General features: G+C 33.3%; 1 protein-coding gene across 1 annotated transcript in view; it reads right to left on the reverse strand.

The window, feature by feature from the left end:
* Window positions 1-16,660, reverse strand: part of LOC127179791 (leucine-rich repeat and fibronectin type-III domain-containing protein 2) — a 150,342-nt gene that overhangs the window by 43,515 nt on the left and 90,167 nt on the right. The window contains exon 3 of the mRNA XM_051133513.1: window positions 3,286-3,360. The gene's annotated coding sequence lies outside the window, so the exon portion shown is untranslated. The remainder of the gene's footprint in view (window positions 1-3,285; window positions 3,361-16,660) is intronic.

The raw sequence follows: 16,660 nt of genomic DNA on the forward strand, positions 1-16,660 counted from the left end.
GTGAAGAACCAAGTGACATATGAATCCCTTTAGGGAATATGAGTGGTGGCCTATATTGAGTGACAGCTGTCAGACAACAGCAACCTCTCAGTCTCCCAAAAATCATCTTCAGCCTGCTTAGAACAGTGCTGACCTGCAAAAGGACAGGTTTTAGTGACAGGCCAGTATATTAAACTAACAAGTACATTACGCTTTGTCAAACCACAAAATAGCTACAGGGATGTGCAACAGTTTTGTTGGTTAAGGCAAATGCACAAAAATCATATCTACCAACACATCAAAGTATGCTAGAGAAGGCCTGAAGAAGTTGTTCAAATTCTAATTTAATGTCCATAGATCTTTTCACTTTCAGAGGAATAAGAATAAGAAAGGAATAAGAATAAGAAAGCTGTATACTTCTAATTGGCTGACCTTTATATGGTAATACAATTGACTGGCTTTATCAAACTCCTTGATGAAGAGTAATGTGGCAGACACATCAATCTGATGTCAATGTAGAAGGGCTTAGTTCAAATTTAGAGAGGAACAACGATAGTGTCTTCTTAAAACCTGCATTTTCAAACTTCACCCTTAAAGAAAATTAGATTTTGAGGTTTGTGGTTCGAGTCTGTTAGCTAAGTGATTGCTATACTGGAATACCCCCAAAAGTGAAAACTTTCAGAATATATGTGAAATTCAAACAGATTGATTTCTCTAGCTATTATATAGATGTCCAGCCAAGTTCAAGTTTTGTTGTTTCTTTTCTGCTTATTAACTTGGTGTAACACATATGTTTTGACAGTGTTTGTGCCTACACAAGCTAATTTGCAACAGGAAAGTAGAAGAATATATTCTTGGAAGAATAGACATTAAAAGTTTAGCTGTTAAGGGCTGCTGATGAAAGTATTTTTTTCATGTAGATCTAAAGGCTTCTTTGTAGGTATGTTCATACTTTTGAGAAAGTCTGTGTTATTTTCCCTGAAGGTGCGTATGTTGTCATCAGGACAGATCTGTCATAGTACAAAGCTTTGTTGCTTCTGGTAGTTTAGAGTGGCGACGCAAACCGAGAACAGCAAACAATTCCCAATTTAATTTTGATAGGTATACACAAAGTAGACTCAGTGCTCTAGGGGTAAAAATATATGTGGCATTGGATGTCCCAGAGTGAAATGCTAGAATCTTGTCATTAAAACAGATTCTAAAAGAACTGAAGTCATACAAAAACACTGACAACATCTCTGATTATGCAATAAACAGCACCTGAACTTAAAGAACAGAGTGAAATATCCAGCGCAGTTATTTCAGTCTCTGAATATTCAACAGTCCTTTTTCTGACAGTTGATGGGGAGAAAAAAAAAAAAAAAAGTGAAGAAGCCACTGTGTCACATTTTCTCACACTATGTGCACTTCAGTAATGTGTCGTTTTACGTTATTACCAGAAAAACTGCCATGACAAAAGACATGAACTGATTGGGAATGCAAAAAGTGTCCTCTTTTGCTGTTAGCTTTTGTTTCTATTTTGCACTAAATAGACCAGAGACATTTGTTGCATTTTCTTTTACAAATCACAGACTACAAATACCATCTTTTGGTGTAAGAACCATTTATATGTGCTAAAAGTAACTGCACCATCAATACACTTTTCTAAGAAGATTAAATTATAATTTAGAATTTAATAGAGACCTAGTGTGATAATCACCCCTGCAATATGGGTGTATGATTATAACTGTAGCTAAGAGCAATTGTAATACTTGAGAAAAAAAAATAACTAAATAAAATAAAAAAGTATTAACCCATAATAAGAGCACATCTCAAAGTGATAGTATTACAGCTTTAGTACATTTTAATATTAAATAATTGATGCTTTTATCTTACAAATCATTTTAGCTGTCAGTAATGTGGTTAAAGCAAATGTCTGAGGCTTACAGTACATTATAACACGTACTAAAATAATAATAATAATAATGTTATTTATTTATTTATTTATTTATTTATTTATTTATTTATTTATTTATTTATTTATTTATTTATTTATTTATCCATTTTTCTATCAAGTAAGTAAATTTGAGGGACCAGTGCTAAAATTACAAAGTAAAGAAGTCTCTTATGCTCATCAAGGCTGCATTTATTTGATCAAAAACACAGGAAGAAAATAAAACAGTACTGTGAAATAATTTTGCTATTCAAAATAATGATTTTCTATTTTAATATATTTTAAAATATAATTTATTCTGTTATGCAAAACTGATTTTTCAGCATCATTTCAGACTCCAATCTTTAGTGTCACATGATCCTTTATTAATCATTCTACTATGGTGATTTAGTATCATTGATCAAAACAGCTTATTATATGCGTATTATTTTTGAAAACTTTGGTGATGATGATATTGGTATTTATTTATTTATTTATTTATTTATTTACCCTTCTTTGATTATTGAAAAGTTTAAAAAGGAAATAATTTAAAAATAGAATAGAAAAAATATAAATCTCTTGTAACAATATACACTACTGTTCAAAAGTTTGGGGTCAGTATTTTTCTTTTATTTAGAAAGGATGTTAAATTAATCATTGTTGGAAAAAGATTTGTTGAAAAAAAAAAAAAAAAAAAAAAAAAAAAATATATATATATATATATATATATATATATATATATATATATATATATATATATATATATAATGTTTTTTTTTTTTTTTTTTTTTGACCAGTTACACATTGTTCATATATGACAACAAAGTAAACAAACACTTTCTGCTACTACCACAAGAGGAAAGCAATTCTTCAGCCTTGATCCTAAGACAACCAGACATGGACCATTACATATTCCATTTCATATTTCATTACATACACATTTACAGTCCATATCTAGAAGGTGTGTAAAAATAAATTCCCAGACCCAGCAAAAACAAACAAACAAACAAACAAACAAAAAAAACAGTGATTTGTTCTATGTAAGCATCCTCATCTAATACTGTATACATATGGTTAATTTTTATTTTAGAGATACCACTAACCCCATTGTAACTATTTCTATTTACAGTGGATAATTGCAGGGTCAACTGCACCCTGCTTGTGAATACCAAACCCGTAGAACAATAATACGATCTTTAAACTTATCCAAGGTATTCAAGGTCTCTCTCCTAAATATATCTACTGAGTGATTTATATGCTTATAGCTAACATCACTCTACCTTTCTTCAGCAGTCAAGAAATAAAAAAAGGACTGGTGAAGCAGGTGTAAATTGGCTGAATCAAAGGGTGTGAATACATGAACACTATCACATCAACAAGTAGCTCATTCTTACCTATATTGTGTTTTGTGCCATATGGTTCCTTCTCGCAGCCTTGATTTCAAATGCTCTCAGATGGCAGGCTTACACCTTAGTAAAAAAAAAAACAAAAAAAAAAAAAAAACAATTAGTGTCTTTCAGCAATACCTAAAAAAGGTACCTAAATGTTTTTGATTTCTGCACTTATATTCCAAGATGTTTGGATTTAACTCTCATGCTATCTTTAAAATGGTGATTTATTCTATTCTGCAACATCCATTTTATTTCTACAACAGTGTGATGTCAATTCAATCCTCAGGAAGGCCATACTGTATATAGTGTATTTATGAAATTACATGAGGTTATTTTACAGCAGGGGTTTTACAGCAAAACTGCAGCTCTGTGGTCACAACAGGTTTTATTCAAGTTCCATAAAGAATATATAGCATATTCCACACTGTCAGATGGCCTCTCTATCAACACACAATGTGCTTATATTATAATGGAATATGGCATGTTGGCAGTGAGTATGTGTTTGAAATCCCACAGCTTGTTTTTATTACAATTTTTTTTTTTTTTTTTTTTTTTTTGTATGGGTGTGTGGAGGCGGTGTAATGTGCCATAATCTTTGTTCCTTACTGGAGAGAGTCTCTTCACTTGTCATGGCTGGACAAACAAAAACACCCTCATTTCCAAGAAATGTTTATTTGAAACAGGGAGGATGTCATTCCAGATGATGAGACCAATAATAATAGAGAGCACCAGTAATATCCTGTTTCTGTGTATGAATTCTTATCTTGCAACCTCTTTCTACTCTTTTAAGTAATAACTCTCTGTTGCCCATTTTCTTTCTTTCTTTCTTTCTTTCTTTCTTTCTTTCTTTCTTTCTTTCTTTATTTCTTTTCATACCACATATTAGGGATTTTTGAGAAAATACTACTTGACTACTTCATTTCATGTAATAAAGGATGTATAAGGTCTGGGGACGTCAACCTCCAAAACTGTCATACACTGGGGAGGAAAAAAAAGGTTTTTTTGTTTGTTTGTTTGTTTTTTTGTCTAAAATAAATTAAAAAAATAAAAGCTTCTGGTTTAAACTTGCCTTGGTCAGTTTGCCTAAATGCAAAGAAAGGAGGAGGAGGAAGAAGAAGAAGAAGAAGAAGAAGAAGAAGAAGAAGAAAACTATAATAAACAATAACACAGTAAAAATCTTCCAAGGACTTCAACCCAAGGTCTCCTTGGAAACTTTGATGTCTAATTCATGAACAAATAGAGAATGACATGACTGATCCAGTTTATGAAGCTAGTTTAAATGATTTTGGTAACACTTTCTATGAACGTATAATGCATTATTAAATTATATTATTAGATTATATTTCTCATAGTTATAATGTATTATAAGTCTCATATCTTGCCATATTTTGTATGCTACTTTACTTAAAGCAATCAGTGACCACTTATAGGTATAGTCATAATAATAATAATAATTTTTTTTTTTTTTCAAACAGCCATAAGATCAGATATTAGATTAGATGAATGTTTAATATGGTTTGAACTATTTTTACTGTAATATCCAAGGACCTAATAAGGACTTAACAAATGTTTACTTGTCAGTGCACCACAAATCATATTGCACTATTTGCTTCTTAACCTTTAAATACATCTACACATTATCATGCACAGTTATTATGTAAAGTACTTGTATAGTCTGTCTTAGGTTATGTGTATGTATAGTCAATTATTTATAGTATATGTATAGTTACATGCATAGGTTTAAAAAATTGTTTCTACGTCTAGTGTATGTATGTTCATATATATGCTTATTTATGTAGCACCGTGGTCCTGCGAGACACAACATTTCGTTCCACTGTATGTCCACACATGTAGTGGAATTACAATATAGCTCGACTTGACTTGATTATTTTGATGGTACCCTCGATTAGGTGATTAGTAACTCTGTTGAATAGTAACTCTGCAACTATGTCAACTAGCAGTCATAGAAGTATTAGTAGTATGTCTGCTAAATATGTGCTAACACTTTAGTTTGATGGTTCCCCAAAAGACAAACTGACTATAAGTAACTCTGCAAGTACATCAACATTCTACCTACCCTAACCTTAACATAAGCCATACTAATACTCTGAGAGTTAGTTGACATGTAGTTGCAAAGTTCAAAATCAAAATAAAATGTAACCTAACATATAAATATTGCAAATTTTTCAGTTTAAATTATGAACTAGCTCACATTAAAATTAATATTACAGAGAACACTCAAATAACACTCCACACCTAACCAATTGTAGATGTAGTAAGATACTGTGCAGATCTTAAATAAACAATGTCAAGACCAGTGTTGGGGAAAGTTACTTTTAAAAGTAATGCATTACAATATTGAGTGACTTCCTAAAAAAGTATCTAATTATGTTACTTAGTTACTTTTTGTGGTAAAGTAAAGTGTTATTTTACTTTTGCGTTACTTTTTAAATCTGGGCAGGGCTTGCTTGTTTGTTTTTAATGTAAAAAGTTCTATTTTTGGCAAATGTAAAAGCCTTTTCACACCAAAAGCCTCAGGCTTTGAGAAAAGTAAATTCACATCTGTACAGTAGACCACAGAAGAAGAAAATATCAACTCTTCAGCAATAAAAAAGAGGAAAACAAATGTTAGATTATCTTGAGTAATTTTTGCTTATTAAATTGTTGCATTGGATCATGAAGGTCAGCAGCAAAGACACTGGTTAATAAAATGCGATTAAATGCATAAAGGATATTTGTATTATTTAACATATTTAATTATTGCAGGTTTGCATCATATTCTGAGTTGAATTTCACTGTTTTTATTCATTTTGAAGAATACTGAATCTGTTTTTTTGTGAGTGAGATGAATTAATGCATGTTCACTTTTATTCTAGAACTAACATCTTACTCCCGATTTCTCTCAACATGGGGACAGGAGAGCTTTTAATCAATATATGGGGGGAAAAGTAACTGGCGTTACTTATTTGAAAAAAAGTAACTCAGATATTTTCTTTTCATTTAAAAAGTAATGCGTTACTTTACTAGTTACTTGGAAAAAGTAATAATATTACGTAACTTGTGTTACTTGTAATGTGTTACCCCCAACACCGGTCAAGACATATAGCCCATTATAAATGTAGAATAAGCTTTAATATGGTGTTTATTGTGTGTTATAAATAATTATAATCTTATATGATATAATATATAATAATATATATAATCTTACATAATATATAATATAATTATAACCACAAATGCGTACACATTATAATTGTATCATAATTGTTGTTATAATTATTTATAAGATGATATAACATATTATACTTTTTTTTTTATTTTTTTTTTTATAATGCATTATGCATTCATTATAATGCCTTAAGAATACCCTTATAATATATTATAAATATGAACTTCATAGTCTCAGTGTACAACGATTACCAATCAAATAGAGTGTAATATCAGATTATCAGTGAATAATGCATTCCTCGCACAATCACTATAGCTTCAGAAGACAGAAAAAGTCATATGTGCAACATTTAAGATGCTATTAATGTGCTTTGTCATTCATGATATGGAAACGTGTGACCATGATTTTGTGTATTCATGTATTATGTGTCAAACAAGAAAGTCATGCGAAAACAATATGAAACAATATGAGGGTGAGTAAATAATGACTAAAATTTAATTCTATCCAAACATCAGGGTTAGAATGTTTGTTTGTGATCCTAGTTTATCAAATAATTCCAGTGAGGATGCTGATAAGAGCAAAACACAACAATTTGGAAAGCAATTTCCACACTAATCCATTTGCATTTCTTTCTGCTCTGAGGCCCCAACAATTTCCATATGTTCAGTGGCGGATTAGCAGCACGCTTACTCAGAGTCTAGCTAGTGTTATTTTTTTTATTTCCTTCTCACCAGTTTACTGCATCACATGTCAAGCGTATTCCCTATTCGGCTTCAAGTCAGTGCAGTCATGCAGACAACATCAGATGGGTTGGGTATTGACAGCTCTTGAAATAGAACTGATGTGTGCGTATTTGCACATTGTAATATGATGCAATTCCCTTTTTGGGAGAATAAAGAAAAAAACAATAAAAAAAATCAGCCATCCGGCATTGTCAGAAACATATGTCTAGATCTCACTATGATCCTAACTCAGACTCAGTGGCATGTGAAGTGACATAAAAGGGTTGGCCTGTACTGAAATGCTTTATGAAACACCAAAATAAATCATTAAAAATGACTACAAAACAAAACAAATTTAAGGTAGATTAATAACCACAATTAAATAAAGCAGTACAAATTGCCGGTGAGATCTAAAAGCACCAGCATCTAATGGAGGGATTTGACCTTTTTAAAGAGACTTTAGAGATAAATGAGGAAAGACGCTGTAAAACGCTCAGTGATAGACTCTGACATTTGCATTCAGAATAAACAAACACCTCTGTTTGGCCAAAAGAGGCTCTTGAGATGAGTACTCTGCTGCTGAGCCTCAAGAGAACAACTGTTGAAATATCATCAATTAACATTAGATTAAACTAAAAGAATAAATAAATAAATAAACGTGAAAACATCTCAGGCCGTTCACACTTTAAGATGACAGATTTTCCACAGTATTGTTCCATATCATTACACTTTGTCTGTTTTGCACATGTCTTTGTGTTTTAAAGTCATAGTGAGAAAAGTCTAAGATTCATCTTCCCCTGATGGATGATTTATCCCAATACAAAGATGCTAAGGTCTGTAAATGAATGAATGAATGAATGAATGAACAAATAAATAAATAAATAAAAATTCTGCATTTAGTGGGTCACCGCTTATGCCTGCCCACCCATTCAATGCAACTGTTATTAATTATAATAGTTACTTTTGATACTACTTACAAGGTTACAAGGCTGATTTTATGTACACTGTAAAAAAAAAAAAAAAAAAAAAAAACAAACAAAAAAAAAAACGCTTTAGAAGATAATGTTAAAATTTACATGTAATCTAGTGTGTTGCTTGCTTATTTGTAATTGGTTGTAAAACTGACTAGCAATTTCTGAGTGAAATCTGTTTCTACACTTTTTTTTTTTTTTAAGTGTAGAGCTTTCAAGTCATTATGCTTCACAAGGCATAAACATAAAAGTGCACCTAAACAGAACAAACAAGTTATGTAACAACAAAGATAATATACTATGCATACTAGTGAAACAACCTAGTCTCAGCTTCAGATGTCACATGCATGGACCATTTGCTGAACGTCTGAGTCATCATTGGATTTTTGGGAGATGGGTCCGCTTAGAAACAAAGCCGTCGTGACTCCAAATCCCGTTATTTGAAGAAGAAAGGCACTGTTTACAACTGTGACAATGATCACTTATCAGGATCAACTAAACACTGGGTTTTCAAAAGTAGCCTATGTGACGTGCTTTCACACCACTGATGTAGTAAACCTGCAGAACGTTCTTGAATAAAGAGTCTGTTATTGTAGGAGCATTGACTTAACATTTTCACACCCTTAAATATGATGCTGAACAAAATGAACCGTGACTAGTTGCTTTACATGTCGGCCAGACGTTCTCTTGGGTAGTCCTTAGACAATGAAAGTCGGTATGGAGACCTTCTGGCGTCAGTCTGAAGGTCTGGCTACAGAAGAAACAACGTAACAATGGAGCCAACCTCATAGTGCAAAGTAACGGTATACTGTAGATCCCATAGAGACTCCAAACAGAATGAGTGTGCAGAAATAGAACAAAACAAAAGAAAAATAGCAATGTTGAAAAAGATTTAAAGCGAGTACTTTCTTAAAATAAATGACCAAAAAGGCACACATGAGCAAGAATACTGAGAATGATGCAGCTGAAAGAACAGTCTGTTCCACACGGTCTGTAGACAGCCTCAATTTGCCTGCGTCAATACAGAGACTTTATGAGGGTCAGTGCTTTCAGAGCAGGCTCCGCACACAAATCCAAACACAAAATGGGAGTTGCTCAGCCACCTGACAAAAAAACAAGCCCACTCTTATTATAGAAGTAACCTGGGCTAACCTTCATGCCTCTGTTTCAATAAGTTATACTGACTGAGCTAGGAAACATAGATGTTACTTTCCTCAACTCTGAAGGCATAGCATGTAATTGTGTGGTGCAGAGTGAGCAGCAACGTTGCACTAATTACCTGTGTTTTATCTAAAATCAAATGCAAAATAAATTCCTTGTGAATACACTTTTGCAGATAAAAACACAACTGAGTTTTACAGTCTTAAGAATGACACACAGGTCTTAGATCACATAATTTTCAAAACCCAGAACTTTCAGAACCCAGAATTTTCAAAACTGTTTTATGTTGATTTATTTATTTATTTATTTATTTATTTATTTATTTTTATGTTTGTTTGTTTTTTTCCCCAGAAAGACATTTTGACAGCTGAACAATCAGTATTTTGTTAAACAACAGCACAGTTTTCACTCCTGTCAAAATAAATAAATAAATAAAATTGCTTTTATATATGCTATATATAAAACTTTTGGTCACACTTTATTTTAAGGTCCAATTTTCTGCTTTGACTTTTGCCTTAATAAACTCCTAATTTGCTGCTTATTAATAGTTAGTAAGGCAGTTGTTAAGTTTAGGTATCAGGTAGGATTAGAAATCCAGAAAATGGTCATGTAGTGTAGGTGCTTTATAAGTACTAATAAACAGCCAATATACTAGTAATATGCATGCTAATAAGTAGCTAGTTAACAGTGTGAATTTGTCCCTATACTAAAGGGTTACTAAACTTTTACTATAGCTTTAATATGGCTAACACAAGGCATGCATTTAACCTGACTGTGGTAAGTCCCTAAGATTGATAAGGTGCAGTTTAGCCTTGCAGTGTCCAGTGCTAATGTTGAAATAAATGTTTATTTGGTTCTGAAAACACTGCAGTAGTTGAGCTTCAGATTTATTATAAATAATAATAGTTACATTTATTTAGTTAAAATTGTGCTTTGTACATTATGATAATATCAGGATTTAAATCAAGACTCTGCAATTTTGGTAATTTTGTTGTATTTTGTAATTATTATTATTATTTTGTACTTTATTTATTAGCCTTTGTTTGTTTTGTTATTTTAGTACTTCAACTGCCTGTAATATAATTTCATTTTATTTCAGTTAACATTATTTTATTTAGCAACTATTTGATGGTTTTAGTTTTGGTGTTAGTGAACAATAATAAACAATATACATATTACAAAATATACTACAAACTTCACATACACTAGACTATCATCACTCACAGTCTCTGTAAGTAAGTTAGAAAGTAAGCAAATAAATGACTAAATCCTGTATGCCTATATTATAAGTCATTAGTTTTAACTATTTCTTCTTTTGCTGTCTTGCTAGTAATGTAAATGAACAAGCCGCACACATGTGCACATTACTGTATTACTGTACCTATCTGCTATAAAAGCAGACAGTAAATATAAATTGTACTTGTCCTAACATCAAACAAGATCCCTTTGAAAAGAATCAATCTCATGAATTGTATTGGTCTAGACTATCATATTTTACAAAGTTTCATTCTGCTCATGACCTTGTGTTTGGTCTCAAGAATACTGATGTAAAGCTAGTTCAACAGCATGACAGCTTATAAGGGGAAGCTCCAAAGGGAAATAGATACAGAACACAAAGACATGCTAGCTCCCATGGACATGCATTTACAATATAATTTTTAACCACAGAGGTTGTTTTTATGTCTGCTGTGTGATGACTGCGTAATAACATATTTATTACATAGTTAATACTTAGAATTATAGCTAACTTTTACCCATGTCCCTCAGAAACAAATCATACGCCACTGTTCTTTACAAAAGAGCTTATGCGAGGCATAGCCTTAGTGTGAAAGGTCTGTGTTCAGAAGGCAAGTAAACTGTTTTTTTTTTTTTTTTTTTTTTTTTTTTTTTTATGACTACCTTACACTCTTGGTTCTCCTGTGGAGAGGTGTAATCACATTTTCCACTAGGTTTGGGACAAGTGTCCCTCAGATAAGAGCTTATCATATTCCTCCATGTTGTCATTATGTACCTACTGCTTGAGGCCCATGGGCATGTCCACTTATCTGGGTTCTGCAATTTAAGAGGGACCGCTGGGTTCAATGCGCTGTCTCTTTCCTTGCTATGAGCTGCATTTTGGAAAGAGATGTTACTTGGCATCAGCACGGTTCCCTAGATAATAAAAAAAAACTGAAAATATAACGTTCTTTCTATTAAAAGAACGTCAGCACAAAAGTAATAAAAACAAATTCACATATTGTATTTCATTATTTAAATATTACATTTTTTTATTTTTTTTACGCAGACTGCCATGCTGGACTTCAGACATTCACTGTATTATGTGAATGCGTGTATTATGTCAAACAATAAATATTGGAAAGCTTAATGTGGTCAATACAGTTTTTAATAAAAAAATGTACTCATACAGAACCAGATTTATAGGGTCTGCCAGAAAATAATAAAGAGGCTTAATTTTTATTTGTAGCTCAATATCGGTGACCCCTACCTGAAAAGACAAAAATAAATCTCAGGGGTAGAGTAGCATGACATGAAAGGTTCTAGGTAAAACAATAAATCTTTAGCATGACAAAATGAAGCCAAACTGAATTCTCATTTAACTTGGCACACAGCTTCTTTCTGGGTTATTTGTATTGATCAGATTGCAGTAATACTTAGGAATGTAATAATTATTTTGTGTGCTTATTCCAGATTTACATCTCCAGAAGGAAATACTGCTTGCAAGGCAACAATAAAATAGTCTTACAAGCTTAGAACTGAGGTTCTGTGTAAAGAATGTTGTTTGCCATAACACTTGCTTTCTGTTGGTTGCCTTGAAAGAACTGTAAAGTGCATGATGAGCTGATGGATACAATCACAAAAGATCTGACTAGTTGGCACTGTTTTCCAACTATGTGAGGCAAACATCAGTCTATCCAGACAATAAGGATGTAATCTAAGGCATCTCACAAAGACAACAGCTGTTACAAAGTCAACAATAACCCATAATAAATTATATCAAACTGAGGGTGAACCAAGAGTGTAAATCAGCCATACCCTGACCCAAAAGATATATATTACATATATATATATATATATATAAGTGAATAGCTTTTTTTTCCTGTTAGCAGACTTCAAAATGATGCTGGTGTTGCAGGATTAGGCCTGTTTTACATATCTTCTAAATTGGGCATGAGTGGCTCATATTCAGTTTAGTGCCCATATTAACAGATTACAGCCTTCACACTGAGAGCGTGACCTGCAAGGTGCTGCGTCCAAGACACATCAGTAAAAGTAAAAACAGTAAAACACACTCTATGGACAGTGGATACTATATTTTGCCTTTGCAGGTATATCTATGTTTGAGGTCTTAGCAATGGTGTAATCTTGTGTTAAAGCACATGTAATTATATTTCATGTTTGTTTGCTAAAATAAATCAGCATTATGTTGTGAATTCAGTGTGTGCCCCCTGGCAACCACCACAAAAAAAAAAAAAACCTTAAAGAAAAGCCAGCAAGGTGGGCTTTTGCTTTCACAGCATGCAACATTAAGTTGACATTTAAGAAGTGAGCTTTTTTTGCAGAATATCCTCACAATACCTTTCAATTTATTTCCACTCACAACCCATCCCCCTTTCCCTCCCCCAGTTCTGTGTAAACTATTTAAAGCCTGAAAAATGACATGCAGTGTGAATAAGCTCAACCCAGTGTGTTGACGGGAAGATGTTTCGTGTTTTTTTTTTTGTTGTTGTTGTTGTTGTTTTTTGTTTTTTTTCCTAAGCTCCTGATATTCAACACTTTGCCTTTTCCTCAGTCTTCTGCTGAACCTCAACTTACCCACCCTTCAGACTGGCAAGCATTACACATGGAATTTAAAGCCCAACACTTCATCCCTTTTTCCTGTGGAGGTTTGAGAAAAGCTGCTCTCCGAGACTTATAAGTAGCTCATCTCATCACTCTAAGCATATTTGTAATACATCGTATAATCTCGCTTAACTTTCTGATAGCTCGTCTCAGTGGATTACAAGCAGCCAGCTGCCACTTCTTCTTGCCTGATGCTGTCTCCCCATTACAGTGATATGTAAGCTTGATTTTTTTTTTTTTTTTTTTTTTTTTTTTCCAGCATACTGGGAAAACTTGTTGGAATAGAAATACTGGGATGTTTCTTGTGGTTAGCTTCTTGCTCCTTGAGGTTCCCTTAAGCAAGCCATATGAATGATGGTTTCGGGAAGCATATGCAGACTGGCTGTAAACATTAATGAAAAATGCTTTCATTCCAGGCTTGTGATGGTTGCACTTACTTCTCATGCACTTACAGTGTACTCACCCAAGAAATTACTCTGTAATTTAAGGTACCTAGGGGTGTGCAACACAGCCAGTGTCTGTGTCTGTAACAATCTCAAAATTTTGTTTTGGTATCTGCATTCAGATATGGTCAGAGGTTATAAGAAAAGTCTTAAATTTGTTTCATATTGAAAGTAACAAAGCACAAAGCTGTTTGCGATCATTGGATGGCATGTGCATTACAAATATTTAGCGAAAATTCAACAGAAAACAGCATATATATATATATATATATATTAGGGATGTCACAATTCTCAATATAATATCGGACCGTTCGGTACGACATCCACGGTTCAATACGCGTTTGCGAATTGCGGTTTTGCATTTAAATAACTTCTTTGTTTTATTTCTTTATTTATTGTCCTTACATTTCATCATTTAAAACGTTTAACATTATATCTTGTTTTTATTTAGCAATAGTGATGCCTTTATCCACATTAGAGAAGCTGGAACGGAATGTCATCAGTGATACTTGTTTGACACATATGTGGATTTTCTGCATGAAGGCACCCTCTAGCGTCCGGTATGAATGAAACCCATTCTATTTCACGTAAAAAATGAAAAAATAATACCACTCTCAAAAGAAAAATTAAGTAGACATATGCTAAACCACGCTTTTCCCAGTGTACAGAGGTTTACAGGAGTATTTTGATAATTTGTTGCAAAAAAAAAAAAAAACACTTTGTGAGCACTTTGTGAAAGACAATGACACAGTAACAATGCACCATAGAATAAATATAAATAATATCAAGATAATTAGCCTATAGTTATTGTTCATCACTACAGCATGTAAAATTTAAATATTACATATCAAGTTATAGAAAATTTGTAGAATTCATTATATTAGTTTATATCTACTTTCTGAGACACAGACATAGACAGCTATGCAACTATTTGAATTGTGCTCAGTTAATTCATAGTGTTTGCACTCATTCACTTCACACACTTATTATTGCATAGTGATTTTAGAGGTTTATGTATGTATAACATTGTACTATCCCTGGCTCATCTGTTATCAAGAGTGACCGTGTCTGCCGAATATTTTCCTGTTATTTGGAAGAATCTGTTAGTCATTATCAAGTCATTATCTGTGCCATTCTGAATGAGGTGTTCAGCTTTGGGCACATCCCTAGTAATTATATGGTTTAATGTTAGATTTAGGGGTAGGTTTAGGGCTACTACCTAATTATTATCGACCACAACATTCTTTTGAATAGACTTGAATATTTTGTAGGCATTAGTGGAAGTGCATTGGCATGGTTCAAATCATATGTATTTGACCGCCATCAATTTGTGGCAATAAATGTAGAAGTATCATACCAATCACAGTATGAAGTGCAGTATGAAGTACCTCAAGGCTCAGTACTAGGACCATTACTTTTCACACTTTACCCTTGGGAGATATCATCAGGAAACTTGGTGTTAGCTTTCACTATTAAGCGGATCATACTAAGCTCTAGATTTCCTGATGAAATATACCAATTTGCTACAAAGCTAATGGAATGCATAGTTGATTAAAAAAAAAAAAAAAAAAAAAAAAAAAACTGGATGACTATTAAATGCTAAAATCTGAAAAAATAAATAAATAAATATAAAAAAAAACAGAGGTGTTTATTATCGGACCAAACATCTCAGCATGTAATAACCTAGAACACTGACTAATACTTAAAGGCTGCTCTGTAAATTTTTCATCATCAGTTAAGAACCTAGGAGGGCTATTTGATAGCATTCTTTCCTTTGAGAGCCACATTTCTAGCATTTGTGAAACCACATTTCATCCATTTCAAAAATATACCTAAATTACGACCTTTGTAATTATTACAAGGAGTACATACATGCAGAACATGAATGTAAACTTGAGTGCTACCTTTGTGATTATAGACAGCAGGACCTATCATATGTGTCTTGTGAGCAGACATTGCTTGCAAAACACTTCTGTCTCATTTATGATTGCTCACGCATGTGATTTTAAAACATCTGCAATGCTGTCATAGCCCATTTGGGAGGAGTTTGCGTATGTGACCTGAGCAATCACATGCAATCACATTGGTCAGATACATTTACACTTGGCCAGGCGGCACTTTGTATGCAACTCAAACCACATCCTGATTGCTATCCGACTCAAATCTGTCTCCACAGGCATTTACACTAGGTCTTTTCATGCTGGGGTAGCTGCCCAATCAGCAAAAAAGTGACCAAATGTAAATAGCCTCAAAAATGTCCAAGATTTGTTTATATGTTCAACCAATTGCTGCAATCCCAGAACCCTAAACAAATTATGCTGGTATAAATCATCTTGTTTTTATACAAACACTTGATGTTGTCATTTATGCCCTGAAAAAAACAGGATCCTGCTCTTCAAGTGACACTTGAAAATGCAATTGTCCTGAAGATATGAGATGTTGCAGATTGAGCATGGTTATGTGGGAGTTTGTGTGCAAGTGCGCTCGCCTGTTTGTACGTGTATATGAGAGAGAAGTCAAAGATCGAGGCGGGGAAAGAGCGAGAGAGACTTACTGTGCAGTCTTAACAGTGGCATGTTTGTTCTTCTTTCAGTATGTGTGATGCCTTGAGACATCAGTGAGCTCACAGCTGCAATGCTTTGGACACCGGCGAATGAAATGTCAGACACCCAGGGACAAGACACAGATCTCAGCCTTAGCGTATCGGAATATCAACACAGCCCTCCAGCTAGATAAAGAAATGAACTGCTAAGAAATGCGTGTTTTCCCAAGATTCTAGTGTGATGGTCTCCCTTTTCATGCATAGCAATGTCCTCTGTGTTGAGAGAGATGGATGACTTTAGTTCATAGACACTCTCTTGGTTCCAGTCCCATCACGTGTCTCTCATCATCCTTGTCCAGCTCAATTTATACTGGTTGTCTCAGGTCACATATCAACTGGATCATCTGTGTCTCTCTCTCTCAGTTTGGTTTACAATCCAGACAAGACACATCATTTCTAATTAAAGTTAACATTATCCACAAATTATTGACAATTACATTCTCACAGTGTAAGATAGCAGAACACAAATT

The sequence above is a fragment of the Labeo rohita genome, chromosome 17 (assembly GCF_022985175.1).
Source record: "Labeo rohita strain BAU-BD-2019 chromosome 17, IGBB_LRoh.1.0, whole genome shotgun sequence".
Lineage (NCBI taxonomy): Eukaryota > Metazoa > Chordata > Actinopteri > Cypriniformes > Cyprinidae > Labeo > Labeo rohita.